The sequence below is a fragment of the Neopelma chrysocephalum genome, unplaced genomic scaffold, assembly GCF_003984885.1.
Source record: "Neopelma chrysocephalum unplaced genomic scaffold, ASM398488v2 Primary Assembly neopelma1_188, whole genome shotgun sequence".
In the NCBI taxonomy this organism is placed as follows: Eukaryota; Metazoa; Chordata; class Aves; order Passeriformes; family Pipridae; genus Neopelma; species Neopelma chrysocephalum.
Genome location: NW_020897850.1, coordinates 1,694,069 through 1,718,655, shown reverse-complemented (window position 1 = coordinate 1,718,655; position 24,587 = coordinate 1,694,069). Strand labels below are relative to the sequence as shown.

The following is a 24,587-nucleotide window of genomic DNA, read 5'->3' as shown; positions in this document are numbered from 1 at the left end:
TCTAGGATGCACAGCTCCTTCACACAGAAAGCCATAGGCCAGGTAGTCAGTGCCAGGCTCGCATCCAGCACTTGTGTGAACTGCTTCCTTCCTTCCATATTCCGTTTTGGGAATGTCATCAGAAAAAATAAACTGAAAACCTCTCATGAGTGGAGAAGTGGTGAGCTCCACACTCAAATCTGTCCCTCAAGTCCTGTTGAGATACTTCAGTCTTTGTAAATATGTTCACACCAAACTCCACAACTCAACGTTTTCCCAGTGACTGGAGGATCACAGGAGGACGGACAAAGCTCGGCCCTGGGAGAAACTGCAGCCTTTGCTCACCCTGACTCTTAAAAAAATCTGCCAAATCCCCTTGTGTCAGCCTGCATTTTTTTACATTTTATTTCAGGCCCATCTGAGCCCCGTGCCGGGTTTGGCTGTGATGATGCCCGAGGTGGCCTCCCGGGTGGCCTGGGGCTGTGTCCCCATCCCTCAGATGCAGGGGGAGGGAACCCTGGAAAACAGCCACGTACAACACAGAAAACCCCACAGTAAAACCTGAACCTTAACATCTGCCAGCACGTGGCTCCCTGGCACGTTGCTTTTAACAAGATTTTAACTTTTTAACTGAGCCCCTCCCAGGGTTAAACAGCTTAACTCCCACAAGCATTTATAAATCGACCTCTGCTCTGTCACATGTGTGGGTTTTTTTTTATAAAAGGTGCCTGCCTTTGGGCTTTCCAGATGGTACGAAAGGGGCAGTGGCTGCAGGGCAAACATGACAGGCAGGAGGCATCCCTGGCACCCTCAGGGAGCTTGGGGGGGTTTAGAGGGGACAAACCTGAGGCCAGCACCCCTCCTTGGTGGGAGATGCTTCCCACAGGGCACTCTGTGACCCTGGCAAACAATTAGAACCTCCTCACCTCACACTTTTGCTCTGTTCTCCACAGGGCTCCCCCACCCTGCTCCTGGCACGTACCTGAACACTGGCACTGAGAGTCTTCCAGCTTTGCTGCATCCTTGAAGCTTCAGTCCCTGCTGTGATATTTTAGCACTTGCAAATTGGAGGGGCATCAGTCAAAAGACAGAAAAGGAAAAAAATAAAAAAGGATCTCTTTTTTTCCCCCCTCCTCAGTCTCAGAAAGGTCAGACTTGGAATTAATTTTATCCTGTGTAATGTTTTGGCTTGGTTCGTATTTATTCCAAGTGAGTTCACCCATTTCTACTGCAGAAATAAAAGGTCATGAAACCAGTGAATTCTCTTTCTCCTAAAAGGGGTGAATCCCTTCTAGGGAGTGAATCACCAGTGAAGTGCAGGGAAAGAAAAGAAAATGCAAAAATATCTTCTGTGGGACTGTAATCACAGCTGGGTGCAATTACAAAATGCACAAGGGGACTTTGGATGCCATTTGTTTGCATCAATTTTTAAGCCATCTGTTTAATTTGATTGATGAACACAGGGAAAAAAGTAAACCAAACCTTTTATCTTCTTGCTAAAACCAAAAAAAAAAAATAAATAAGGCAGTTCCTTTCTGCAATATTTGTCTGTGCAGCAATAGGAGCCAGCACAAACATTTGACCAGACTGGGAGGAGGGAGGAGGACAGGGAAGGGGCTTGAATCACTTTTTCATAAGATAAATCTGAAATGATCCTGGCCCTCAGCTAATACTCCACATGTTTAAAAAGGAGATATGTGTGTGCACATATGTGCAAGTCATTATGTTGGTTTTTTTATTAGTCATCTGTTATGGAGATTGGTTCCAACAGAAAGTTTGGGCTCCAGATCTGAGCTCTCTGAGGAAGGACGGTATCCAGAACTGAACTTTTGACTCAGACTGGCATAAAGATAAATAGCTTTTGAATCCAGGTTTCTGGTTCATTGAGTCCATTTGGGTTTCCTTGGTTTGTTTAGTGCAAGAATTTCAGCGTGTCAGAAGAGACGTAAATGCATCTGAACTTATTCTGCTGGAACAGAATGAGAAGTTTCAGTGTTGGTTTGTAGTTGCATTGTTTTCAATCTGATGCTTTCAACAAAAAAAATCTTCTTGGTTCACTGTGATTTGAGGCATTCTTTTTAAAGGCTTCCCAACTCTACTGCTGGTACCCAGTAGTGTTAAAAAAAAACAAACCAAAACAACAGACTAACAAAGTACAGGAGCCTTAATTTTTAAAGGCTGAATCCTTAATAGTGTAAAACTGTCCCTCCCTATGAGAGACTAAACCCTTGTAGTCAAAACCCAAGGCATCCAAAATTATTAGATACTTTGTTAAGTCCTAGTTAAGAGGTTTAATGAAAATATGATGAGGACCCACCTGCATTTCACACTTTTCTTAGACCTTTATTAAAAAATGCCACCTGGTTATCAATGCTGAAACATGGATTTTTGTATATTTTAGGGAGAAAAGATACTGGAAAAATATCAGATTCTTGGCACGTTTGCAGACAGAACTTTAAGACTACAAGTTGCTTATTTTAAAAAAAGGTCAATCAGTGCATAAACTGAATTTCCCATTTCAGTTCAAATGAAGAACAAGTTCTAAAGACATTAAAAAAAAAAACAAACCAATTTTCAAGCGCACATTATGATTTTTTTTTTTTTTGTGCCAGGCACATGATCTTTTAAGGCCTTATTCTGGTAATCCTCATTATTTAACTTCTGGGAGATTATTCTGGCCTCGCTGAGGTGACCTGTTCTCCTCTGCTCAGCTCTACAACAGTTATTTGGGTTGCATCTGTGTGGAGTTGGGGAAGAAAGAGGAATGAAAGCTCCTATTTTCACCTTCACTTAGCGAAGTTAAATGTAATAAATGTCAGTCTTCAGCTGTTATACTGAGTTATTTTATATAATGTTGGATAAGTAGATGTACAGATAAAATATTTACGCTTTTATCTACACTCTACTACTGCCTGTGTTTTAGTGAGATGACAAGTAAGTAACTGGAATAAAAGTGGAAATAATATCTGAAATAATTCCTTCCTTTTGATTAAATTCTCTGCAAGAGCTGTGAAGAGAGTCAATCACTGCAGTGACAGCAGTGCAGTGACCTGGGAGGTCAGAACTCAAAGGTGCAATTAAGACACTCCTGTGACAAAGTTCTGCCACTGCAGTTTGTTCCCCTATTTTTTTAAGCTCATTTAGCACTAACTACTGGGAAATGAGGTGATGGACATCAGAAGTGGGTCTCAAAAGTAGAGGTGTGCAAGAAAACCCATTTCTCACTGCTGGAGAAAACCGAGCACGTCCAGGGTGCACCTCATCACATCTCATAAAGGATATTTCAACCTGGTGGAGGAAAGTCATGCTGTGGATGTGCCTGTTCTCTCCACTGACTATAAAGAGAACATAATGTGAGCAGCTCAGATATGGGTATGGTATCCCAAGCTGTAAATATCTAAAGTTAGCTAAGAAGAATGTCATCCCCAGCCTCTTATTGCCTGATTGATCATTACACAAGTGTAAATAATCTGGCATCCAACTAATGAATGTTTCATTTCCTCGAGCTCTGACCCTCAATGAAGAAATCTTTGAGAGCTATCTTTGGTTTACAAGCTGAGCTGGTATTTCAAGTTGGGAAGTATTAAATCAGTATTTCTAGAAGGATCTGCTGCTGACCAAAGGCATGGAGGGATTGAGAGAAAAGGACAAAGTTTGCAGCCTGCATGGGACAGCCTGGCTGGGGAGTCAGCTGAAATGTTAGGGGAGAGGTGAGCTGAGAGTTAACACCCCCCAGCAGTGAACAAGAAGAATTAAACAATAAATAAAAATACTGCCAGGTTCTCCTCTTTGTATTTGGAGGAGAAGAAAAAAAGGGGGCAAACGAAGGGTTACAACTTTGCCAGGAACTTCTCAAAATACTAATTATGAAAAGCATGAGTGCTTATCCCCTGTGACCCAGTAAACATTGCTAACCTCTTTTTATTATCTCAACACTCTCCTACTGACTTCTGTCCCCTGGTGAGGACAGCAAACCTATTACTTTGCTGCTTCTGATTAAGCTCCTGCCACTCCAAGGATTCTGTATGTGCTTCATTTGAGACCTGTGACATTTCCATGGAACAATACAGGGCACACCCAGAAAGTAAAACCTCTGTACATCTGTTTACAGAGTCCATGGCCTGCAGATGTAAATTAATGGGGGCCTGACACCTTCAATACCTGTTTTCTATGGTCTCTGTTACAGTAGGGCCAGACTCCTAAGACCTTTAAATTATACCACACCACAATAAAGAGCAAATAGTACTTGTGGGTTTATGCACAGTGTTGGAATATAAAATTTTAATACAATCAAGCTGTAAGCATCACTTAAAGTTTACTACATTGCCAGCAAGTTATGGCTTTAGCAATGAAAAAACCCCAAGCGATTATAAAACGCTGGGTTTGCAGCAGGCAGGCAGGGTTTTTTTCAGAAGGAATTGGTATTTCCAGGCAGCAAACACTCTGTCAGGGTGGTGGGTAAGCTGCTCAAGGGATGATGTTTGATTATGACTCCTTGCATGGTGGGAAGTCTGACTGTCCATCACCATACAGTTACAGATTACACAATAATCTATAAACAGTTTACAGTGGGATGGTTTGCAAACGCCCTGCTAAAAACAGAAGGTTTACATGTGTGTCCTCTGTTTACTCTGCGGGGCAGTTATTTAGAAAACCAAGAATGAAAAGTTTAACAACGAACAAAACAAAGATGGATTGTTCACAGCGAGCTCTCCAAAATATTTCAGTGAAGCATTAAAGCAGCTTTTAGCTCTGCTGGCAGGGGCTGGACCCTCCCAGGAGCTGTACTTGGAGTTGCTGCTGACAGAACTCATGTTTGGGAACAGATTAGTTGGTAGACTGGTGACTTAGTTAACAGCAGATGCGGGTATTTGTTTTAGAGAGGGTTGTTAACTTCAGGAGCAGAAATTTTCGGGGTATACTTGAAGTAATGTGGGTCGGGAGAGCAGTGATTTCCTGCCTGGGTTATTCTTCCAGAGGAATAAGGAGAACAGCAATGCCCATACTCATATTCTTGATGACCTGAGACTATCAAGTTCCCCCTGTGCAATGCCCCCTCTCTCCTATGATGATACCCTTAACTCACCTGCCAAGGAATGCAGAGCAGCAGCAGCTGAACAACACCCTGGAAATCCTCTGGGAAAAAAGTCAAAACGAGTTCTCTTGTTTTTCTCCCACTTTGAAACATCTGTGCCCAGGTCACAGAACAAGAAGCTCAATTCTGCTGTAGGTCCCAGCCTTGCTCACATCCCTGGAAATGTTCAAGGCCAGGCTGGATGGACCTCTGAGAAACCTGGGCTAGTGGAAGGTGTCCCTGCCCATGGCAGGGGGTTGGAACAAGATGATCTTTAAGGTCCCTTCCACCCCCAAACTGTGACTCTGTGAGTGCCATGCAAGGCCCTGACAAACTGCAAATTATAGCAAGCCATTCACTCTTGAAGCCTGGGATGAGGCCAAGTAATGCTGCAGGAAAATCCAGCTACCACTGCGATAAAGTAGCACAGAACAGGAATTCCCATCATTTACCATTGGATATAGATTGGGCAAAAAGCATCCATTACCACCAAGCAAATCAAAACAGAAGTTTGCAAGAGCCAACCCTTTAGAAAAGACCTCTTCCCTTAAAAAACACAGGAAAAAAGCTGAAGCCACAGCAGAGATTAGATCCTGCAGCTTAATAATAAAGTAAGTGTTTAAGAGAAAATAAGCCACTCAATACGTTCAGAAAGAAAATTCTTTTGGAGGAGGAAATTGGCAACTGTTTTCTGAGATTTCTAAGTTGCTTTAAAAAAAAATAACTACATGCAACGATGATGTTAAAAGCAAAACAGAACAACATCAAAGACAGATTAAGCACATTTACTTTCCTTTCACATAAGTGCACTCGCACACCCCCATGCACACTCTCCTTTGATGACTTGCATTTACTGAAAGCCATTTCAAGGAATCTTTAAATAAAGTTTCTCCTTCCCAAAAACCCTCAATCTCAAATGTGAATCCAATTCCAGCAAGGAATATTAAGGAACTCTGGAGGGCCGTTCCAAGCCCCTCTGCACAAGCAGCTGCAGCTGGGGAAGACATTTCTCCTGCTCGGCTTTTCAGTGCCCCTTCTTGCCACACCCACGTGCCCATCAATCATCCCCAGGTCACTGGAGAATCCCTCCCATGCTCCAGTGCACAGTCAGCCCTAATCTGTTCCTGCAGCACTGACTGGGATCCTGGTGAACAGCATCTGAACCCTCCCTCCAGCTCGAGGTCGCCGTGCTGGGTGACACCCGAGCTCTCCCATCACCCATCCTGGCCCTCCCCTCCCTTCAGGGCTTTTTTCCCCCCCCCAAGTACATGAAAGTTATTTAGAGGCTCCTCTCAGACAGCAGAAATTTGAGCAATTTTCTGTATGGCTTGCTCACAATCCTGATTCAGCTGTAAATAGACTCCCAGCTGAAAGTCCAGGCATACCATCTTTCTAAGCTGTACCAGAGCTAGAGGGATGCAGGCTGACAGGCACTGATGCTAAAAACCCCAGAGTGCTGCACTGTGATTCACATATTTCCCTATGGCAGAAAACACAGTGGGTTTGGGGGAAATTTTGGAGGAGAGGCATTAACCCTACTGAGTCCAACAAAACTCTGCAGGTGTCTGAAATTGGAAACGTTTTCCAGTTGCAAATAATGTTGCAGAAACATGAGCTTACCTGCTAAAGGGAGAAGAAAACGGGGTTGAATAGCAAATAGGGATGACTTTGCAGCAGGTTTCCAAGAGTCACATGAAAATTCTTGACAGGCGACACAAACTGGTTGAAAAAATTCAGCCCCTTGCAAACAAAGGCAGCTCTGCAACAAGAGATGAAGAGAAAAGCAGCATTGCAAATATTGCTATTCTAGAATATGGTTCAAGAGTGCACTAATAACCCCCTAATGGCACACAAAGAAGTAAAATAATCAGTGCTGTTCCACCTCATCACTGACACAAATATTTCTTCTTGCACTTTTCCCCTTTGTTTTATTTTCTTCAGGGGGAGCAATTAACTGGCACCAACGCTGAGAGCTGCACTTATCACTGAAGAGGGTGAGAGAGTTTCCAAGAGCACACACACAGTGCAAGTGGTTCTGTGTTCCAGCACTAGGAGGTGACATGAAGGGGTTGGAAATATGCTGCACGATCTGCTGCGATCAGCTTTGGAGAGCAGCTGTCCTGGAAGGCCCACAAAAGTCTTAAATGCATCATCTGGAAATACTGGAAATTCTTTCTTTAGGGCTTCAAATTATGGCTGCAATGTCACTGTCTGCCCTGGTCTTGAAGTGCCTCTAAGATGACTATTAACACAACAAAAATACCAGAGTGGGTAACTTGGTACAGCAAAGAATTTAGAATTATGTGACTTGAATACAAACATCCTCATAATTTAAATACTTTTTAAAAAAATCAATAAATATCAAACACTATTAGGAAAAAAACTCATACATATATATATATACACACACACATACATATGTACATACATATTCACAGTGGTATTCACATGCATCCACATTCTGAGTACAGCTCTTCATGCCTTGCACTTTGCACAGTCATTAGTAACACACTGCTAAATTTAACTAGAAATGTAGAGCTGTCCTGCTTGGCTCAGCTCACCCTGGGCACAAACCACTCTTGCTTTTGTTTCGCGGCGTTTGAGACCCAATTCCCAAGGATGTCACTGCCTGAGTGCAAAAATATGTATTTTAAGGTTAATCTTTGCTGTGCTTGAGGGAATTGAATAATCCCCTTATACTCCCACCTTTTGTCTGAGCTTCACTCTGTTACCACTTATTTTAGGGTGTTGGTTTGAGGCAGAGCTGTGGTTTTTTTTGCCTGCAGTGTGTTCAGGAGCTCAGACGTGAGCAGAAACGGGGACATCACCCCCAGCCTGCGGGATGCAGAGCCACAAACTGCTGCTTTGGGCACCTGGGGGCAAGGCAGGGAAAGCAGCCTCTCGGTGGCACCTGGGAGATGACACATGAAGGGATTGGAAGTGAGGGATGTAAACGAAACCACAAGATGTGAGCACGGTAACGCTGGGTGTGGACACACCAGGCCAACAAAAACCTCTGTGGAACAGCTGGATTTGGCACCAGCACATGGAAAACTGCTTTAAGCAAACAAGCTGTATCAGGGTAGAGCTTTCTTGACAGAGCTGGGTTTATCCTGGGAGTGCCTGGCAACTCCCAGAGTGGTCAGGACACTGAGGGCTTCCAAAAGATCGACTGATCTCAGCTGGAAGTGGATGCTATCAAAGCACACACCTAAAATAACAGGTTTCCCTCCCTGGAGCCTTTCCAAACCCACCTGGACGAGTTCCTGATGATCTCCAGAGGTCCCTTCCAACCCCAACAATTCTGTGATTCTTATAATCAGTTTTGGCTTTTTTTTCCCCTCCCTGCTTAAAAGGCAAACCGAACAAGATTCATCATTTTCTGCTCGAGAGTATATGAGAAATCCCACTGATTTTAGACAGATATTATGGACAGAAAGTGCAATAAGAGTTAATCAGCTCCCAGAAGATTGGATACCTATGGATATGGAAATACTGTTTTGCTTGGAGACCATGCTTTGACATTTCTATGCCAGCAGACAAAAAAAAACCACCTCCATTTTGCCTATAACTTGTGATAATTTGATTAGTCAGGATAATAAAACTACATCACAGTGCTATTCTTCAGGATTTAAGGGGGTCATTTCAGAATAAAATTCCACTGCCTTTTTTACTTAAACCAACCTAACTTTGATGATCAAAGCTCAGCTATTCCACCAATGCAAGCACGAAGGATAAATTATAATTTTTTTAAAACTTGTGAATTACATTTATCTTGCTTTCATCTAATATCCTGTATATCTTAAACTATTTATAGGTTTGGGGAGGGGGAAGAAAATGCCTGAAAAAACTAACCCATGATGCTGCTGTACACTGTAATTAAGCATATTCCTCACTCCTGCTGAGCAATCAGTGCGTTACTTTGGCAGATAAAGCAAACGAAGAATTCATTTGTTACCAAGTACTGATACCATGCCTTAAACCAGGCATCTCCCAGAGGCAGAATTCCAGAACTGCTTTCCAGTTTCCTCAGGCACACACTGCTTACCCACCCCTCCACCTGAACACGGGGGAAAGCAGCAACATGAATCTCCGAGGAGAACCACTGTGAAGGACCCAAAATACTTTTGCAGGCAAAAACATCAGGTTGTAGCTTTAGGGACCTCCTGTCCAGCATGGAAAAGAACCTGACTCCAGAGGGTTTTGGACCCTAAAGCTGCCACAAAGTCCAGATTTATCTCAAGCTGCTCTGAGCCACAGGGCAGTGTCATTTCCAGGGATGTTCTACACATGAGGCAGAGGAGGAAAAGATGCAGCAGATGATTCTTGGCTGCTGATGCCACTTGAAAAAAAAAAAACAGCTGTTGGGAATTTGTTCAAAATCAAAATGCTACTCCTTGTAGAGAGTTGTCCAAATGTTAGAGAGTATTCAAAAACAAAGGGTAAAACAGGATCATTCCTCACAAGTGCATTACAAAGAATACAACTGCCCTCCCTTTCTAAGTGGCTGCATTTTAAAATTCATTTATTTGTGACTGTGGGTGAAATTTGATTTCTCACACAGCGTGAGCTTGCTCAGTGAAGGGAATGTCAGCTCCTCCTCAGGACTGAGGATCAGAGCTGCTGTAAATCAGTATTTCAGTGGAGCTGACAGAGCTGCCCCACTTATCACCTCCTGCTCAGGCAGCTCCAGCCCCAGAAATCGGTCACACGGACTCTAATTTCGGGTATTACTGGGCATGTCTTTCAATCCAGCCCTGAGTGGCCAGCAAATAAGCTCTATAATTTCAGTGACTGCAGCCTACAAAGGTCCAAGCCAAGACTCAAAGCACTGGTGATTGCAATTAAAGCACAATCAGCCCGGCGGGCCGACGTGATCCAGGGCTGGCTGTTCAAACCCACGGCAGCACCATTAAAAGGACCTTTTCCTACTGGAAGATTTTCCTCTGGGGCTGCAATGACAGGGCAGCACGGCCATGGCTGGGAATTGCAAAGGCTTGCTCACCTCTTTCAGGGTTTTACCAGCTCAGCTCAATCGACCAGAAGTGCGGGGAAAAAAAAAAGCGCCCGTGAAGAATGAAGTGCAAAGACATGAATGTAAAACGTACCATCTGTGCTCTTGGCTTCATTCCTCCACTTACATACATGCAGATTTTCCTCTGGGCTTGCTGAGCTTTATTTCAGACTATGAAGCAAGAGGCCTTTTGTGCTCTTGGCCATTTAACTGGTCAGTCTACAACTGGCCCCAACAAGCAGAACCACAGGGTTCAGCCTGTGCTACCCCTGTTTCCCAAAATCTTTCAGCCTCTGAAGGACTTTTTCTTCCTTTTTTTTTTTGCCAGATATAAAAAGATGGCACTTTGTCTTCTGAACTTTCCTTCCTTCCTTGATCTTTCTCCTTTAAAAAAAAAAAATTTCCTCTAATGGAATTAAAGCTCACACTATAGCTTCAAATTATAACTACAGGATGGATTCTGATGAGTTCTGGCCACAGAAAAGCTCCTGTTGACTTTCCCTGGGGCAACATTGTACCTCAGACAAATAATTAGATTGTTTTTAAGGCTGACTTCTCATTGCTGATTTTTTTTTTTTGCTGACAGCCCATTTCTGCTGCACGTATTGCTGAGTTTCTTTTCCGCTGCAATAGTGGCACTTAATCTGCTTTTATATCTCCGAGGACATAAACTAATGAAGATCAAAACCTAAAGGCAACAATTTCTCCTGAAAACCCTTGGTGCTACTCTTGAAAGAAGCCAGATGAAAAAGTTGCAGAAAGCTCTGCATTAAAAAGTGTCGACTTTAACTCTGTGGCGACAAAGAAAAAGCCAGAACGTACCAAAAGCAAAAATGAAAATGTAAAGCCAGTCTCTCTTGAACAATTCCAGGGATGGCTCTGCCTTAATGAAAATCACAGTAAAATATTCAACAATTTCAGCAGGAAAAGGACTAGAAAATTCTATAGCATATATAATTTTAAACTAAATTCACACTGGTGCCCTGTTTAACAGGCTGCCCGTTTACAGGGCTCACATGAAAGTCAACATCCCACAGTGGTTTCAACACAACATTAAAGCTTCAGGTTAACTCAGGGAGAAGAGTTCTTGGATGGGTGAGAGCAGCAAAACTAAACACTAAAAGTTCCCTTTGAACTTTCCACAGACTTTTTAAGGATGAGACAGAAAAGCCTCTCCTTTGCTTCCATTAAAGCACTCAAACTCATGAATTTTTGAAGCAGCATTTGAAGGGTTTTGCTGGAAAAGGATCCAGTGAGTGTAAATGAGAGCATTTTGGAAGAATTTCACTTGAGCCCCTGCTGGGTCTCCTCTGCTGGCTCAGTCACTTCAGGCAATCTCAGGCACAAGAACTGTCAACTGCTTTACCCCTGAATTTGAAAACTGAACCAATCCAGGCAGGATTCTCTGCACAGCAGCTTTGCAGTATCTCTGCAGCAGTATTTCTCTCCCCACCACCCCCAAAAAAATAAAAGAGAGCAAGCATTCCACTTCAGCTGCCTTTGCTTTCCACCGAAATGCCAACATTTCTTAGTGGCCTCCTTCCTCATTCCCAAGAACTGTGGGAGGTGGGAAAACAAAAAAAAAAGGAACATTTCAACGTGTCCCCCCTATTTATAAGCAATTCCTGCGCCTCGGGGAGGTCCTGCCCACAGCCACCCTGCCCCAGCCCCTCTCCCAGCAGAGCTGCCAGACCACACAAAACAACCTGAAAAACATCTGCCCCAGACAGCAGCTTCCTAATTAGGAACAAAGGAGAGATTAAGGGACTGGTGGATCCTGGGCAACTGAGAGTCACAGCCAGCTTAGAGACACAAATCTCACCCTCCTCATCCGACCCCATTGCTCCTGGCACGGCCAGCTTTGGATGGAGCACCAGGAGAGGGAGGGAGAGGCACCTCACAGCAGAGAAGAGCCAAAAAGTGACTTCCAAGGCAGCAAGAATTTAAAGCCCACGTGGCAAAAAAAAAAGGAATGACAAAGTCCCGACCCACGACCCCCCCTGACAACTTTATCTGCCTCTTTTCACACACCTGCAGCCTCTGCTGAACGTGCTCTAAGGCTCACCAGAGTTACCCTGGGCATCTCTGCTCAAACCACCAAGCTGCTGGCTCAGCACCCTTCAGGCACACACCTCTCACAGGTCTATTTTTAGAGCAGAGCTGGGGTCACTCGTGGCCACTGTAGGGATCACAGAGCCAGCACTGGCACCAGACTAGAGACATATGCAGAACCTGCAGTGGAGTTTTACAAGAGATGCTCACAAGGCCCGGGCTGCGAAAAAAACCCTGTGGTTGGGTGGCACGGGCTGGGAAAAAGGAATGGGAAATGTTGTAATCCTCCATTCCCATGGCTGCTAGGACTGCAGGGAAAGAAAAAAAAAAAAGGATAAAAGAGAGTCCAATCCTTACACAGACAGCACTCCACAGTCAGGAATCCTGAAAGCAGAAGTAATTGTCACTCGCATTTAATAACGAGAGGGAAACGGGGAAAAAATTAATAAGAACGATAAGTAGGCAGCTCATCCTAAGCTCATTACAAATGGTTTCCCAGCCTGCAAAGAGAGATTTAAGAAATGATGACACTGCTACCCCTCCTGCCCTGCCAAAGCAAGGGTGGCCAGGGGCTGTGCTTTACAGTCCCTGTGCAAATCCAGCGGTGCCAAGGGGGGTGAGGATCCGGTGAAGCTGCCAGATGCAATCCTGAGATGCTTTCTGCTCCACCAGCCCTGCAGATTTGGAAGAAAGGTAGCAAATAGCTGCAGGCAGCAACTTCTTACATTTCCTCTGACGTTTCTACTACACTCTCAGGCTCAGATCGTGACTCTGCACGAGGCAGCAGCTGCTTAGTCAAAAGCTTCCTGAGGAAACCCAGAAACATGAGAATACAGCTCCACAGCCTGCATCTGCTGCCATTCTCAAAGCACACACTGCTGCCTGAGCCCCTGGGGAATAGTGGGAGAAAAGGGTATAAAAGCAGTATTTGACTCCTCTCTAGTGAGGATGATGCTCCTGGATATCAGAGGATAAATTACTGGGGGAGGAGACAGAGCAGGTCCCTCACTTCTTAGCTGACAAAGTTTGTGGAGATGTGAGTACTGGGCTTGGACTTACACAGAAGTTGGCAAGTTTATGGCTCCATCAATGCTCCATCACTGGATAAACTGTGCAGCAAAGCGGGGACCTGGTGTGCCAGAGGCAGCGTGGAGGGAAAGGTTTTGTGGGAAATAAACTGACTTCAAAAACGAGAGGCAAAGCGAAGTAGCAGCCATTACAGGGCAAAAAGCACCTGGATTCAACTCCTCTTTTTGTGTCCTGCCATCACTAATTTATAGTGCCACAGTGCAAACACCAGGGATGTAAAAACTGTCATCTCATCATCACCTCTGAACAGTTACGAGAGACACCTTGAGCCTCCAAACAATATCCAGTTTTTCAGCAATAAATTCATCCAGTTTTTCAGTTGCAGAGCTATTCTCAGGGATTAACAACTGCCCAAATGGTCCTTCAGGCTCAGGAAGGGGCACTTGGCAGTGACTAATCTCTGGAAAATCTCTGTCATCATTAGCAGCACCAGGAGAGGAGCATCAGAAGTAGTGCTGTGTTGGATTTTTCTATACTGGGTACACAAGGTATTCTTCTACTGCTGTCAACAGATGCTGGATCAGGACCCAGGCTGTTATGAGACCACCTCAAAGAGCCTGTGGCTCTGGGAGAGCAAAGGTGGACTCCACACACCCTGTGCTGGGGGAACCCCTCAGACACCTCTTGCCTTCCCAGCGAGATTTCAACAGAGGTACCTGAAGCCATTCACAAGAGCACACTACACCCTTGGTGTTTTTGGTTAGTTTGGGGTCTGTTACCCTGCACCCAGTGCTTGCCTGTTCTCCACAGCACTTGTTGCAAAGTACATTCTCCTCAGAAATAAAAGGAGGGCGTTGTCCACATTCCCCTGGAGCTGGGACTGCCACAAACTGGGCAGCCCCAGGTAGCAGATGGAGGCCCTGAGCTAATGAAGCATTTAAACACATCTTTAACTGATTTTGAGCACTGAAGTAGTCCCACTTACAGCTCCAGCTGGCCATTCCCCTTTGCTTCTAGATAACCTTTTACTGTTCCAAAACGGATTGTGCTGCGTTCAGAGGTATGGGATTCCATCCAGAAAAACCATGTGTGTTGAAATTCTGCTTGGCTCCTGAATTCTGAGAAAATCTTTGATGAAGAGGAGCGAGAAACGAGATAAAAGGGAGAGGACACTTAAAGGTTTCAAGCCGCTGGAGGCTCTGCCTTGGGGTAGTTTTCTGTGACCAGGCCATTTACCAGCATTAATCTTCAGTGATCTGTGCTCACAACACAGGTCATCTGCCTGTCTGGGCTGGGTTCAGAGACAGCAGTGTCAGTGGCAGAGCAGCTGCACCAGTCCAAGTGCACAGATGGTGAAGTCGCAGCTCGATTCCTTCCTCCCTCTATTACCCTCCTATAATTTTCTTTTCTCCACCTCCCCCCCTCCAATTCTTTGGTCAGGGAGGGGGGGGTGTAAGGAGAGCTACTTAGACTTCAAGAGCAAATTAAATTCTCCTTCTAATTACTTCCTGAGCCTCTGTCCTGGCAATCTGTCCTCACCCCAGACAGAAGGCAACTGCTGCTGCACAGCTGGCCTGGCACTGGCAGAGCTGGGGGGTGAATGGCAGGCAGGTGTGATGGTGGTTTGGCTCACCAGCTGCAAAGAAATGGAGGGAGGAAACCCTGCCCATGGGCCCAGCAGAGTGGGATTTGAAAGCTCCTCCTGCAGGATGGCTGGTGGTTCAATCACAGCAAAGCCTGAGATGTATTTGTCCATTAATTCCTGGATCGTGCCAGTTGACATATTTACACTTTTGCTGTAGCTAAAAACTCAATGCTAAGTAATAGATACCTTTGGCTACTGTAAATGCATGGGCATCCATTGACTTCACATGTGTTCACATAAACCCTGCGCTTATAATTCCTTCCAGAACTTGGCAACTCTGCAGCACGACAGTCCAAGCCCTGGCTCACCACCTGCAAGGCAAGACATGAGCACTGAGATTCGTTTGCAACACCAGAGTCACCATTCCCAGACATCTCCTGTCACCACCCAAAGCACCACAACCCATTTAACCTTCTCTCAGTAAGCAAAAAACACAATAAATTAAGAGCTAAACTGAGTCTTGGTCTGAGAGGGATCTGCAGCACCAGCATGCTAAAGGTTTTGTTCCCAAGGCAGGAAGATGGGGGCTTTGCTGTAGTCAGCAAAACAAGGTGGTTTTAAAACATAAGCAAGTCTCTCTCAGCTTCAAACGTCCCCTGTGACTTTGCTCACCCTGACCAAGGGCATCATCTCCCAGCACTTTATTCCAGCACACCGTGCCGGGCTGCTCAGTGGCCTGAACTGTCTTCAAATTCCACTAAATCCACTGTTTCTTCCTGTTCTTTATCAGCTTAACAAATCTGCTCCCTTGCTGTCTCGTTTGTAGGGGCAGGCAGGACACTGTCAAGGCAGCAGATGCAGGAATTTGAAAAAAATAAATAAAAATCAATGTGGGGGGACCAAAGAAAATGGCTTTTATTTGCTTCTGCCTGGGATCTCTGAACGTGTGCACAGAGCTCTGGAGCAGCCCAAGCAGTAGCAATGGCTGCCTGAGCTCCCTCATGCCCCTCCAGGAGTTCTCCTAATCCCTGTGGCCACCCCAAACCACAGCCCACCTCTGGACTTTATATGGGATCATCCAGTGATGGAGAGTTGGGTCATACCCAAAGATCAAACCCTGGGGGATCCTGCCCCCAGTTATGTGAATATTGCTCAGCAGGGCTCCTGAACAAAAAGCCATTCTGAGGTCTTCAGGACTCAGAATGTAGCTGAGATATCAGATATATCTTGCCAGGCTTTGGAAAGCTCAGGTTGAGAGAGCAGGAACCCCAAAAGATGTGCCTGTCAGCTGTTCCACTGGGCTTCATGACCATGCAGCATTCTCCACATTCCCTGTAAGAGCATGAAGGAAGGAGCTTTCATGGATGTGTCCCAGCTGTTCAAAGCCACATCCAACCCTCCCAAGCAGCTGATGCTGATGGGATCACCCCACAGGGGCCATCCAGGGTCTGTCTGGACGTGCCTTTTCCTTTGCCTGGAAAGGCATCATCCAGACACCCAACGTGTCTTTCCAGGAGTCATATTCCATTGAATTCCCTAAACAAGGCTGCAGCAGGCTCTAGGGAGGACATGTGAAACCTCCAGAGGGGTGGTCACTGTTTCAAGAGCCATCTGCCACCCACCATGTGTCTGCTTGTTTACCCACATCCATCCGTGTGCAGATGAGCACCCGCATGGAAAACCAAAGGAAAAACAAGGAATGCTTGGCAATTAATTAATTAATTCTGTTAATTCTGAACCTTTGCTGCCTACCAAACCCACTCCAGGCTGGAGCCTCCAAAGGGTCCAGAGCTCCACACACGGGAGCTCGTGCTCAGCCATGAAGTGATCTGCAATTTCAATCTGCTTTTCTCATTCTTCTTGCCACCACAGATTTTAGGGCCAGCAAGGAACTTTTCTACTTTGCCCATCTGTGGGGGAAGCAGAACATCGTTCTTTCACGTGATGAGGCTGATAACAGAATATCTTTATTTTTTAAGCGTTTTTCTTCTCCTGTTGTTTAACACTGAATGGAGAAGCTGTTGAAAGAAGACAAATGGGAGGGACACATTCCTCCCAAGCATTCATCACCCCCCTCGCTTGAATGAGAGGAAAAGCAAAGCACGGAGGAGAGGAAAGAGCATCACATTTTTGCCTAAACACGCAGATCACGGGTAGTCTCTACAAACTTAAATTCTTACAGCTTCCAAAGCACAGGGATTGTTTTGGCAAGAGTGGTGCTCGGGTTTAATTCTTTTCCCCCTAAACTGGAGATTTAGTTTCTAAATGCTGCTAAAGTGGCAACTGAGTGCCTGGAGAGGTCTGAGCACAAGGCAATGAAGAGGAATTTGCGTCATTTAGTCGTAAAAAGCAAGTGTTAATGTGCAGGGCAGGGTCTGCACTTAGTTTTGTGTTTGTACTCTGCCTAAAACAGGGTGGTCTTAGTGCCTCAATCCAGGGGCTTGAAGGCAGAAAAAAAAAATCATCAATAAACAACTAAGGCAGATAAATGAGGGACTGGAACTATTTGTTAAATAAGCATGACAAGGGCTACCAGAATTAGCATCTATTAGCATCTAGAACTTCCCACGTGCTACAAAATAATTATGAGAGCCGGGATTAAAGTGAGAACGATCAAGAAACCTTCATGGGAGTTTAGGAAAGACCTCAGCAGTATTCAGAGGGAGATAACAGATCTGCAATTCAGTTGCATCTCTCATTAAACATTGTTAAAAGCTCCATGAAAGGGAAATGAAGTTAACTGAATTTAAATCAGCTAATAAATATTCTTTTCCCAGCAAAAAAAAAAAAAAGTCAAAAGGGATGACGCCAGGAGTATATTACCAATGTTAAAAACTTGACCCTAAAGACAGCAGAAGAATTTATTGTACGTGAAGATGCTAAGCATAAACCTTGCATCTTGTTCCTGGCTGGGATCATTCTTCAAATCAAATATTCAGGTAAACTGAGAAGTCCCTGATGGCTCTAACAAAGTATAGACAGTGCTGCAGATGGGAAAAATTCATCTTTTAACCTGGATTAGTGTTTTCTCTCCTGTCTGTGTAACTGTAGACAATTCTGGTAGTCACACAAAACACACACTTAAGCCTGAGTATCTCCAGGAAATTGTTTAATAATGATAAATGAACAAAAGTCATGCAGAATAAAATGGAAAATCGACTCGTGCTGGAATTATACATTACAGAATTAATTTGGGAAGCATGCTGAAATGCCAAATGTGATCCATGCAGGCAAATCTCACTAGCTGGGGCCAACATCTGGCTTCTTATCTGAACCTTCCAAGCTGCTTCTCAGTTATACAAAACTGGCTCGGATATTTTATGAGGCTCTCAAATTTTCCAATACTTTCTGTCTTCAGGGATGCCAGAATTACTACAAGAATGTCTTTTTCCTGGCACTTTGGAGTGAGTCAGACCTCCCTGATAGGACACACTACGGGATAATTCATACCAGGAACTTTATTTAGGAGGAGTGGTTTTGTCATGCCAAGCCAAACCAATCATCTGTTAAGCCTGATAACCCACTGACAGCAGCCTTTGCCTAGTCCTCCAGGGCAAAAATGCAAATAAACTTTGAAAAAAAAAACAAACACCACAACCACAAACCCCAGCAAAACAAACAAACAAAACCAGGACCACAAAGTCATGGTCACCACCACAGAGCAGTCAGGGGTGCACCAAGGCTCTGCACAGGATCCTTAGGGTCCTTATTTTATAAACTAGTTGATGCTACAAACCCAAGTCATATGCAGACAGCAGTGGGTGCTTCCTCTTAGAGGGAAAACTGGATATGAAATTAATTTACTGATTGTAATCAATGAAAAATCATCAAATGCACTTTGCTGGTGTTTCTCCAGATCAGGATATAAGTAGATAATCAAAGGAATAAGAAGTGGCCCTCTGTTCTTCCTGGAGAGAACCTCACCAGAATATTTTACAGAAAGAAAAATTAATCTAGTGGTGAAAGGAAAACCAGCAGTACTGGATTACAGAGGGGCTGGATGAGCACATCCAAGCTGGGTTAACACACTTTCTGGAAGATCACTTAACTTCTCTCAGCTTTCTCATCTCCTTTGCAACCAAGACAACAAAATTCCACAGTCCCTTTTCTTCTAAATCTCTACATCAAATGGACAACACGGGAAGTGAAAACCTTGTACCAAGTCACCAGATGAGGAAATTTTGGGACTCAAGTTACATTTAATTAAAAGAGGTTCATCCTTAAGCCAGCTTTGTAAACACTTTTCAGTGTGTTCCCTGCCTGCCCTCCAATAAACCATTCATGCTGAAGACAAACAGTCTCCAACTTTTAAAGCAGCCACTGTGAGTCAGAATAAAAATACTCCTCCCTATCTAGCAACAACACACCATCTTGGAGCCCTTATAACTCCACCTGTTCTGCAGGAAGAGCATGTCTAATTTATATAACTCTGGTTTATCCTGGGATACAACGAGAAATCCAGTGGAGGAAAGATGGCATGTTATGGCACCAAACCACTCAGGGGGCCCATCAAACTTTTCATGAGCTGACCCACCCTGAATATGAAGAGAGAAAACCAGCACACAGCAACACCATAACAAACAACCAAGTTCAAAATTGCAACGTCTTTATATTCTTGGAACCACCTTCTAAAAGATAACTTAACCCCAAAGAAAGTGATTAAATCCAAAAACACAAGCAAAGGTGAGATCTTGGACTGAAGACCTGCAGGGCCTGACCCAGCAGCTCCCACATTTTGGATCATGGCCCTCAGCCCTTCCAATCCCTTTATGCATCACCTACAACTTCAGCAGAGCTGCACAACCCTCATAACTTAGGCAAGAACTCAGTGTTGTGTCTATTCTCAGCAAAGGAAGAGGCAAGAATATCCAAGAATATCCATTAATTTTTTTTTCCCACCAATAATGGCTGGAACGTGAAGCAGGAAAACACCCTGAGCCTGCTGCTTTCCAGCTTTTCCTCAAGAGGAGAATCCCACATGGGTCCAAGGACACAAATTAACAGAGTCAATGCAAACCCAGCAATACTTCCAGCCTGGCCTGCTGAGCTCACCACAGGAGTGTCTTCCATCACTTCCCTACTCCCATATTCCCTCCCTGCACGATCAGAACGGCATTTGTTTTAAAGTATAATGGCCTAAGTGTCAGCTGCCAGCAAGATAAGTGATCAAATATTTCCTGGATCAGCGGCTTAAGGATGGAATAATATTTATTCATCCATCCAGTCCATCTCCTTCCATGCAGGAGGCAGCAGGGAATGATGGTCCCTTCCAGCAGATCACAGCGGGCAGCTGAGCAGAAGAGCTGCCCTGCTGACTCCAGAGCCTTGTTTCCAAAACCTCCACCCTGACCCCCAGGCACCAGGCCAGGGGAGATGTGACCCTGAGCCACCAGCCCTGCAGAACATCTTCCATCCAAGGCTCTCTGTGAGCTCTACACAACCCCGACCAACCACCCAACCAGCATTTTTCAGAGAAGATTATTTAGCTTCATTCCAAGTAGCTTGTCTTGATGTTCAAGTGAAACCTAGTTGCACCTTCTTGCAAAGGCTAAGAGATTATCTTTTGAGTACCCACAACTGAAAGCGCTGGTGTCTTTGCTTCTCAAATTATCTACGTTAAGCATTTTTAACCACTCCCCAGAAATGCCCCTCTGCTCTCCCAACCAGCTCTTTCCCTTCCCTCAGAAACTTTCGAAGGGCAGGTGTCCCATATTTAAGCCAGGGAGCCAGAGGCACCCACACTGCACATGTAAAGCTTGTTATTCTTCCATTCCTAACTGGAATATCATGGCCAACTGAGCTCTCTGGTGTCACTGCTTCCCTGCAGCCCTGCCCCACCACGGGCCCTCCCCTTGTTCCAGCCCCATGACTGCGGGTGCTCCTTCACACCCAGTTCACACGTTAACCCATCATTCATTTTCTTCTCCCATTCCCACTCCTCAGTCTCCTCAGATTGTTCTGCACCAGCGCTCTGCCTGCCCAGGGACAGCTTATTGCCAATAACTGCAGACACACGAGTTTCACACCATGAAAAGGTAAAACCCACTGAGCTTTGTTCCCTCCTCAGCTGGCATCACCCCGGCTTCTCTATCACACTAACCCCAAGCAGAAATGTTTGCTCTGGTACCATCAACATAAAGGTACCTCTGTGGTGATATCCAATATCTCTGGGATCACCACTGTGCCCCAAACCACTCCTCAGCCTCCCAAGCAGATTGAATTTCAGCCTGAGCGACACAAAGGAGGATATTGTGGCTATCTGATGGGCAGAAAGGGGGTTTGGGGTTTACAGTTCCTGAGAGTTTTCAAACAGTCACAGGGAAATGTGACAGAAAGTAAACATCTTGCCGCTGAAAACAGCTCAGAATAAAACTGACATCCCATTTTTGTCAGACTCTGTCTTTGTTTCAGATCCATAATCACTGAAAGAAACAGATCTCCAACTCAGTTGTCCAAGCAAAGGAATGCCCAGCCCGTGTTTTCAGAGTTAGCTGTCAGGTTTTTGTTTAGCATTCTGCACCGGTCCTACGCTCTGGCTCGCCTGGAAATTTTAAATGCAAATGTATTTGCAGGGTGGCATGTGAGAACAATATCAGAATTTTACCTCACACAGCAGCTCCTCGCTCGGTTCCATTCAACTCCCCTTTCCTCCTTCCCTAATACAGAGATTTTGCAACTACTAAAAAAAGAAGGCTGAAACAAGAAAATCTTTACCTATTATTTTTTCCTACTGAAAGACTTTCCCAGGCCCCTCTGCTAAAACAAACCTAAACAAATCTAAACCACAGTTTAAATAACGCTTTAAAATCGCCTACGACTCCAACCTGAGACGTAGAGCAGGCAAGCAATTTCTTTAATAGCAGGGAATAACAGCACTTGATTCAAATCATCCCCACACAGTATTTTCCATCTTCCAAGGGCTAAATGAGCACTAGGCAATTAATCACTGTTTTATCCACACCCCAAACTCGCCAGTGGTATCCTAAGGAACCAGGGGAGAGGCAAACACCTCCGAGAGGATGTGCTGCTGGCCAAGGATTTGTCATCTGCCCCTCCTCTTTGTGCTCAGTGTCAACGGGCCACAGATGAAGGCAGATAATTACCAGCTCTCATAACTCAACAGTTCCTTGAGAGGCTGTGACAGGGCTGTTGGAGAGGCGAGTTTTTCACTGACCTTACAACGAAGGCATTTCTCGAGCAGTGACGTTGGACCACTTCAAACAGGGCTCAGTGATCAGAACCAGAGCTCATCCTTTTCCTGCTGGTGGAAGGATGTTGTTGCCCACACGTGGGACCAGCCACTCGTGCAGACCCAGGCACGACCCAGGCACAGCTCAGCAGTTTGTGCTGAGCTCCACGGGATCAGAACACATTCTAGAAATTACAGTGCCTCCGTGCTGCAGCAGCAGAGCCTCCAATCCTCCCTTTAAACACCGGCTTTTTGGGTTGCATTTGTGGTTTATTATCAAACACACGTGCAAGAGTGATACTTTAAAGGATAATAAAGAAGCAGGCACAAGTGATCAAGCCTCCAGCTCTGGACCAATCCACCTTGTTGCAGTTTACATCCATGGCAATATTTAACTCCATTGTTGAAAGAGGAAATACTATTTTTAGCCACTACCTATTACTTTTGTTCTGAGATTAGGTGCCACATGGAGTTCTGTTACTGATCTTGCATTTTTTTCATATGCATTTACAGAGCTGTTCATTAATCCTGATGACTTCTATATTGAAAAAAAAAAATTAAAGCAATTTTACTGGCGTGCTTTATCGCAGCTAGAATTTACAACTGTAATTCTATCTGTTGTAAAAATTAAAAGGAAATGCCTCCAGAATGGAAGTGGTATGAGGTCTGACTGCAACCCAAGGTTCAGATTTTTTGAAGTGCTCAGGGCTTGATTTTCTTAAGCACTGAAGATTCAGACCTTGGGTTACACAGATACGTCTCCCTCACTGTCCCCCAAAGCACCCTGGATATAAGACTTTGAAAACTGAAAAGAAAAAGACCTGAAAATCCAGCAATTTTCTCTGGAGTGTAAGCACAAGCCTAGGAGTGTTTGAAACCTGGCTCTGTCTCGGGTGATGAGCAAGTACTTCTGGAAACTCCTCTTACACTGTCTGCTCTCTAATGTCTTTTTTACTGTGCATCCAATGGGAACGTGTCTTAATTCCATATTCCTTCCAGACTCTTCCCCTAATTAGATTGTTGATGAGAAAGAGAAGGATGAAGCATTAAGTCATTCAATCAATGGTGTATTATATAAATATGAAACCCCTGTCAATACATAATCCATAGTAAGTCCCATATTACTCGTCTACCCCAGAGGAACCAGAGTATTCACCTGACTCCCAGAACAAAGTTTTACCTCCACTCTGGCTCCAGAAGTTACAAAGAACAGTTTTGCCAGGCAGCACCACAGCTCCACATCCAGCTGTGCTTTAGATGCCAGGTGGGTCCACTATCCTACAGCTCTCCTACACTGAACTACTTATTTTATTCAAGTTGTAAGAAAGCTGCCTAATCACCACCTAATTGTCGTCTCTTCCCTAAAAGCTAATAGGTGCGTGAGACAGAATAAATTACAAGTATTTATTTTAAACGAAGCATCAACATTTAGCTTTAGACCTGTCTTTCCATTATTCATCAACGTGCTAGTAAACACATTGTTTCCTGCAATTTACCATGAGATGCCTACAAGTACACTGCCTGGAAACGGTGAACATCACAAGAGCTAAATCATTTCCTCGAACCTTTTTCTAAGGCTCTTCTCTGTTGTTGCTTTTACAATATCAAAACACTGGCACACATCCACTTCAATGTATTCCTGAAGAACACGAAGACACCGGACCTTTACCAGCCATCGCTTACGAGCTGCCAAAATTAACAAGGACCGCACACGCACACACAGAGAAAGGGACAAGCCCATCTCCTGCAGGAGCTGTCGGAGATCGTGCACTCACTCCAGGGTGGAAACATGCAAAATCATCCTGCAAAAACCATCTCGCCCAGGCACGGAGGGTCTTACTTGCGCGAACAAGGCTTACACAGCTCCCAGCCCCCAGGAATCACATCGGGAGCCAACTCCAGCTACCTGAGATCGCTATTTCAGACTGGAAGAGAAGGAGAGCAGCGTCTGCACGAACGCCGATCGGAATATTCACGCAGGGAGCAGAACCCGCGAGCCCGAGCTCCAGCATCCACAGGGACCATCGGAGCGCCGCAGCCGCAAACAAAGCCGGGAGCCCCCCGAGCCCACCCCTCTCACCGGGAGGTGCCCGGGGCCGCTCCCCGGGCGGGGAAGGGCACAGGGTCAGACCCTCTTTGCCTCCCCCCCCCCCAATTCTGCGGGGCTCGCAGAGCCGGCGGTGGCATCGCCCGGTTCCCCCCGAGCCCCACTCACCGCGCACGACCCCGGGCAGCGCCGCCGGGGGCAGGAGCCGGAGCGCCCTCCTTACAGCCCCGGGAGGGTGCGGGGGGCGCCGGGGGGCCCTGCCCTGCCCAGCCGCGTCCCCGGGGCTCGGAGCGCTGCTCCGGGCTCCCAGCGATGCTGAACGCGGCGGCCGCGCCGGCGGGGCGGGGACGGGCGGGCCGGGGACGCCCCCGCCGCCGGGAGGGGCACGGGGAGGGACCCGCCGATACGGCAGGACCGCAGAAATCCCGAATGTGCCCAGCCCCGCCCCGGCAGGGCACGCCCGGACACCCGCGGCGGGGGCTGTGCCCGCTCCGGCCGGGCATTGTCGTGGCAGCCCCCCGGCTTGTCACAGAACCACGGGATGTGCTGAGTTGGAAGGGACACGCAAGGATCATCCAGTCCAACTCCTGGCCCCGCACAGGACCATCCCCAGAGTCA

The 24,587-nt window shown here is 45.6% G+C and overlaps 1 protein-coding gene across 1 annotated transcript in view; it reads right to left on the bottom strand.

The window, feature by feature from the left end:
* Nucleotides 1-24,242, bottom strand: part of PRR5 (proline rich 5) — a 73,636-nt gene extending 49,394 nt beyond the window's left edge. Inside the window, exons 1-2 of the mRNA XM_027702503.1 lie at nucleotides 24,138-24,242; nucleotides 6,674-6,812 (exon numbers count right to left, since the gene is read on the bottom strand). The gene's annotated coding sequence lies outside the window, so the exon portion shown is untranslated. The remainder of the gene's footprint in view (nucleotides 1-6,673; nucleotides 6,813-24,137) is intronic.
* Between the last annotated feature and the right edge of the window lie 345 nt (nucleotides 24,243-24,587).